The following is a 6322-nucleotide window of genomic DNA, read 5'->3' on the forward strand; positions in this document are numbered from 1 at the left end:
TACGACTTTATGTTCACATGTTCAGCAATAAATAACATCTCTTGGCCCTTGGGTATCGCAAATACACCTGTAGTCGTACGCGTCTTTGTATGCGCTGAACACTGTATAAGACCTGGATGTTGTAAAGAGCTCGTCCCTTGCCCGAACGTTCCTAAAATCGGCAAAAAAATTGTATACTTTTGAGCGTATCTTTGACCATGTCCCCTAAAACTGTCGATTGCACCGTTTTTTCCCAAGCAGTAAAAAAAGTATTAAAAGACCGTTAGAGCCTGGAGACAAGGCCATACATAATATTGACAACGTCATATCAGAACGGTCTTTAAGTCACGCTCGACTTCACAGCCAGAGTTGATAGATTTGATCAGTCAAAGGATGATGATGTTGGCAACTTTTAGTAAAGTGACCATTAGGGAGCATTCAGTATTTACATGGGGGGGGGGGGGTTTCGGAGGAATCGGGGGCAGGTCTCATTTTACAAATCTGTTCTTGGGGGAGGGTCATATTTTGTATTACAATATTTGGGGGAGGGTGATATTTTACAATCCGTATTTTTGTGACCAAATTAAAGATTCAATTATTGTCAATTTGTTTTGTGTGTTTTGAGATGTAAAGTGAGATGAACACTCAACATGTTTTTACGAGTACTTTACATTCCAAAATATAAAAATAAAATTACATATATTGTAAGAAAATTGTTCAATAAAACGAAGCATTTTGTTGAGTGAACCATCTCACCTTATCACTCACACTGTCCGTGAATGTTGTTAAAATATGTTGGTGATGGTAGCAATGAAGGTGAAGGTGCTGATGATGATGAACTTTTACAAGTGACCTGATCAGACAGAGTATGCACAACACGGAAAGCACGTTTTAATACTAATAATACTAATAATAATAATCTTTATTGTCCACAGTGTATATATGGAAAATCGCTTTCAGTCACTCAGGTCAAAGATTGACATACAATAATCAAAGAACATAAATAACAACAAGACAGGCTAAAATTACGGAGACAATGCTGATCAACAGCTAGTTAAAATGGGAATTGGATGAGATAACAGCTATAAAGACGACATAAACGTGAAGTTAATGTTCCCTGGAATTTAAAATTGAAATTGCTGATGGAATAAAAGACCGTTTATAAGAATTCCTGCGTGCTTTTGGTACGCGAAATCTGCTATCAGAGGGGAGTTTTTCAAAGTATTGATTAAGGGGATGTGTCTTGTCTTTAAGTATCCCACGTGTTATCCTCTTGATGGAATTATGGTATAATTCTGACAATTGAATCAAATTTGCTGAGTTCCTATGAGTTTGGATGCTGTATTAATAACACGGCTGAGTTTATTTCTACTTGTCATGGTCAGATTTCCATACCATGTGGCAATATTAAAGCTCAGCACACTTTCTATTAAGCTTCTATAAACCCTTTCAAGTATACATTGGCTACGTATACGTTGAAACTTTTCAGCTTCCTGAGCAGAAACAATCGCTGTTGCGATTTTTTGTAAATCAAGTCTGTATTTTCCTTGAAACACAGCTTGTTGTCAATGTCAGTACCAAGATATTTAAAGATACTCACTATCTCAACCACTTCGTTGTCAAAGGTGATTGCATCTGGCATTTCTCTCCCCTGTCTTTTATCGCACACTAATTCTTTCGTTTTTCCGACATTGAGCTTGAGAAAACTTTGTTTGAACCAAGCACTAAGCTGCTCAATCTGAACATAATACTGTGATAGGGTGAACTCATCTTTAAGACAACCCACAAGAGCCATGTCGTCTGCATATTTAACCAAACTTAATATTGAATTTTTGCATGACATTTCGTTTGTATAGATGGAAAACAAAACTGGCGAAAGAACACAACCCTGGGGTACCCCTGTATTTAGGATGATCTCCTCTGATAAAATTCCTCCCTCTACATTGACACGCTGTGGCCGGTCGTGTAAAAACTCCTTCACCTAGAGTACAATGTTATGACTAGTATTCATATCTAGTAGTCGCTGTAAAAACAAATGTGGTTGGATAGTATTAAAAGCTGAAGAAAAATCCATAAAAAGAACTCGTACATTTTAGATACATACTAGATTGTGTATAAGAGAAAGGTCACAAGTTAGTTATTTACTGTTTGTCACTTTATATGTACAAATATTGCTTTCTAATACGGAGTCAAAATCATTTAATTTATATATATATATATATACATGTAATGGGAATATTGATTAACGTTCAGTATATGCAATTGTCATGGGAGGGTTATGTTTTTCAAACTGGGACAAAGGGGAGGGTCACTTTTTACAAATGGAGAATGGGGGGGGGGATCATGTTTTTCTTAAGAGACCATGTGTGATTTCCTCCTTCCTCCCCTTGTAAATACTGAAGGCTAGATAGATTTGATCAGTCAAAGGATGATGATGTTGGCAACTCAGGAAAGTGTTTTCAACGCAACTTTTAGTAAAGTGACCATTAGGGAGCCTTCAGTATTTACAGGGGGCGGAGGAATCGGGGGGGGGGGTCACATTTTACAAACCTGTTCTTGGGGGAGGGTCATATTTCTCATTAAAATGATTGGGGGAGGGTCACATTTTACAATCTGTAGTTTTGTGACCAAATTGAAGATCCGATTATTGCCAATTTGTTTTGTGTTTTGAGATATAAAAGTGAGATGAGCACTCAACATTTATTTTTACAAGTACTTTACATGCTCAACTCGACCAGTCATCAGGGTGTCGTCTTTGTCACCTCCTCCCCAACATCAGATGTATGGTACACAGCCACCACTACCGGTACAACACAAATGTGTGGTACACAACCTGTATACTCAACCATACAACCAGTAATACAACCACAGCTGGACAGCATGCGGGGGGGGGGGGGTGTATCCTCAAACATTTAGAGGTAAGTGCGCCCTCATAGCAAATAAAACGTATGCTTTGTCTATGTCACTACAGGATATATTTTACGAAGTGGGCATATATATGTACATAAACCAAGACACTCGGCTTTGAAAAATGTACTAGAGATAGTATCTTTAGCAATTGCTGGGTAAGCATATTACCCTTGTTTTTAGCAACTTGTATACAGTGTACTGTAACGGTTGTCAAGTACCAAAGATCTGATTTGATAGATCACATGTCAAATTTGTTTAGTTTTCATGACTGAGATGAAGTTTATTCTAAACTGTGCATACTGTGTTTACTTTGTTCAGAGTTGAGAGGTCAGTTTAGGTAAATGAGCTAAATTAAAACAAATGAATGTTAATATTCATGAAACTATATGCGGGGGCATATGGCAGATTTTGGGGTTTCGTGTGAAATTCAGGTTAATTTTTGCCAACGTATCTCATTGTGTTCCCCATCATCTGAGCAATTAAAAAATATATGTTGGCAATTTTTATTTCAATATTAAGGGTAATTTTTGCAGCAATTTCATAAATGATGTAAAATCATGATTTGTCTGTATATTGATGGCAAATTAAAATATGTGAACTGTATGATTGCTTTATATCTGTATAAATGTACTAATGGGCATCCTGTAGATTATAAACTTGTAGACAGTTGTATAATTTTGCATTTTAATCACAATATTATAAATTATGGTGTCTTTATAATACACGGTGTATTACCATTTAGTCGGATCAGTAGATGTTTACACTCACGGCATAATGCGTTAATTTGGGCAAATAGTGAGTTTGTTCTAGCAAGCTACTAATTAATGCAAAGCTGATAAACTCAGATAAGACATTGATATCAGGTAGGAAATAGAAAAAACAGTAAGAGGAAACAGTATTTAAAACCTTATTTGAAATATACAGAAACTAATATTAGAAATCCGGAAAATCGCGAGTACAAAATTGATCATTGGTCCTTTACCCTGTGGTTATATGATTCGTATGTGCGTCCTGTTTCGAGGTCAAAATGGTGCATGCAAACCCCGTTGAATGCAGAAGTGAGCAAAATGTACGCTAAACAACCAAATTTGTGAATGAAAAGTATAAATAGGGAAATTACTGTCTTCTATTGAATATGGAGTTTCTGTCGTGTAGAAAATATCGTTTTTTATCATATTTTGCATTGCTTAGAAACGTGTCCTCCTCACTTGTGTTGTTAGCTATAAGTCGCTTACAGTGATAATCTTGCAGGGGTCAGTTCAGTGGCCATGGAAAGTACGAGTGCATGCACAGATTTCTTGGTGCACAACACCATCGCCGAGTTAGCATCTTATCCTTCCTTGAGAAAAGTATAAACGCCAGACTCTCAAAATTGTGGCCAGACTTTTAATAAAACTGAAGGTGTTTTTTGCCAATAAATGACAGCTTGATTTTAGAGGGACGAAAATAACTTTTTCGTTTTGGTTTTGAAAAAGAGCAGAACACGTATTTCAATTGATGAAAATGAAGTATATTTATGTGTTATTATGGTGAGAATGTTTATATTTTCTTGCTCTATTGCGGTACACTAACTTTTGACGATCGTTTTAGTCATATACATCCAAAGGGCTTACTTTTGTTCACCCATATGTAGACAATAGACGAACCATTGTGCAACTATATGCGCATAACTTTGCGCAGTGGATTTATCACGTGTCTGGGCCGCCAATCCCATGCAAGTAATCCGCCCGGGGTAATCCGAAGAAGTGTCAGGTGCAAAGTTGTAGTTTTCAGTAATTATATATGTTGTTTCAGACCAAAAATTGTGTCTTTTAATAGAGCCGCCCCCCAAAAAATTGTGTGTGTGTGTGGGGGGGGGGGGGTGTTTAGCTGTTATTATGTACCCTATCATTCTGACCTCCCTCCCACTGGGCTGCAACTTGTCCGCCAGCCGACACCCATGCAATACTGTGAATGACTTGCCCACACCCCAACACTCAAATGTTTGTGCTATCCACTATACCAACAATTCATTTAATTTTGACTCACACAATATGCACCCCTCCCCCACAATTCCATGTTTTCCCCTCTCAATGTATCAGCAATCATTTTTTTCTGTGTCCCCATTTTCCTTTCCCCCCCCCACCCACGTAAATTCTGCCCGTTCCCATAAGCTTATATTCCACATGTGTGTGATTTCTAATTCCTAAAATTATGAGGGTACTAGTCATCACCTTGGTAGTGACCACTCGTCCCAAAACTATATATACATTTCTAGCATGGAATTGCTATATCGTTCGCCGTCTTACTCGATTTCTAGTAAACTCTTCAGATCTCGCCACCGTACTGGTACTGTTCGGTTCATACCGTGCCAAATTTCAGATCCGTCAGGGGTGAACAGGTGAGGGGAATTTCAAAGAGTCGTGATTCCGTAAATAAAGAGAGCGGGGGGGGGGGGGTGTAACTCCATGAGTAACATTACGGGGAGGCTCCTCACAAACATTGAAACCCAATGTGTTGTGATACCAATTTTATGCAAAAAGTATACCCTTTCTGATACCAAGTTGCATTTTAATTAGTCTAATAAGTCACTAAAAGCCAAGGCTCCCAGGGGAAGCTAGCCCTAGATCTAGTGCGGCATGAGCGATGAGTTTACAGAAGTTTTGAAAGTAGATACACGAGGTTGAAATGCTTCCAGTGTTGATTGCATAGTCTCTGTTAATTAACGCCAGTTTTGATTCACCCGACCCTTTCTCATACGACCACCTTATGAAAAGTATACCCTTTCTCACACCAACCGGCATAAACATATGGGAAGATCTTCTCGATCTCGTGCATGCTAATGTGAAGCTTGTATACAACGTTCTAGCATAGGTCTCACTGAAGAATGAGTTTTAAAGGAAAGAAAATAGAAAGAAATGCTTCTGGCCAGTGTGCATCACTTACATACCTCCACTTTGAAAATTGAGTCAATGCAAGCAGAGTAAATATTAGATTTTGAAAGCAATTTATTAAAATTATAGATGTTTTTATACACCATCACCGTTTACAAACGATTATATTCCTAACAGTATAGCTAGAATAATAATATATTTGACAGAATAATATTAGTGGTTATGTATTCAATTTAATAGCCCAAGTCTTATTTCTGGACCTCGGTGTCTTCCACCTCTTCCAGGACACGTTCTGCTTTGCTCGCCAGCAATTCTTCCTTCATGACCTCTCTGTGTGATAAGCGAAAAAGCAAATTTGAATGAGTATGAAGTTTTAAACATCATTGACAGATTAATAGGTTTAATGAACAATTGCTTATTGTCTGCCTCACTAAAGTTTGAATTCAAACAAAGAAAACAGTGGTTGGGATGGTTGAATCTATACTCCGTTCCCTCTCCTGCTCACCTTTTCCTGCTGTGCATGTATAATCATGATACTGTCGGAATGTTACAGGGTGCGA

Source organism: Glandiceps talaboti, chromosome 6 (genome assembly GCF_964340395.1).
Source record: "Glandiceps talaboti chromosome 6, keGlaTala1.1, whole genome shotgun sequence".
In the NCBI taxonomy this organism is placed as follows: domain Eukaryota; kingdom Metazoa; phylum Hemichordata; class Enteropneusta; family Spengelidae; genus Glandiceps; species Glandiceps talaboti.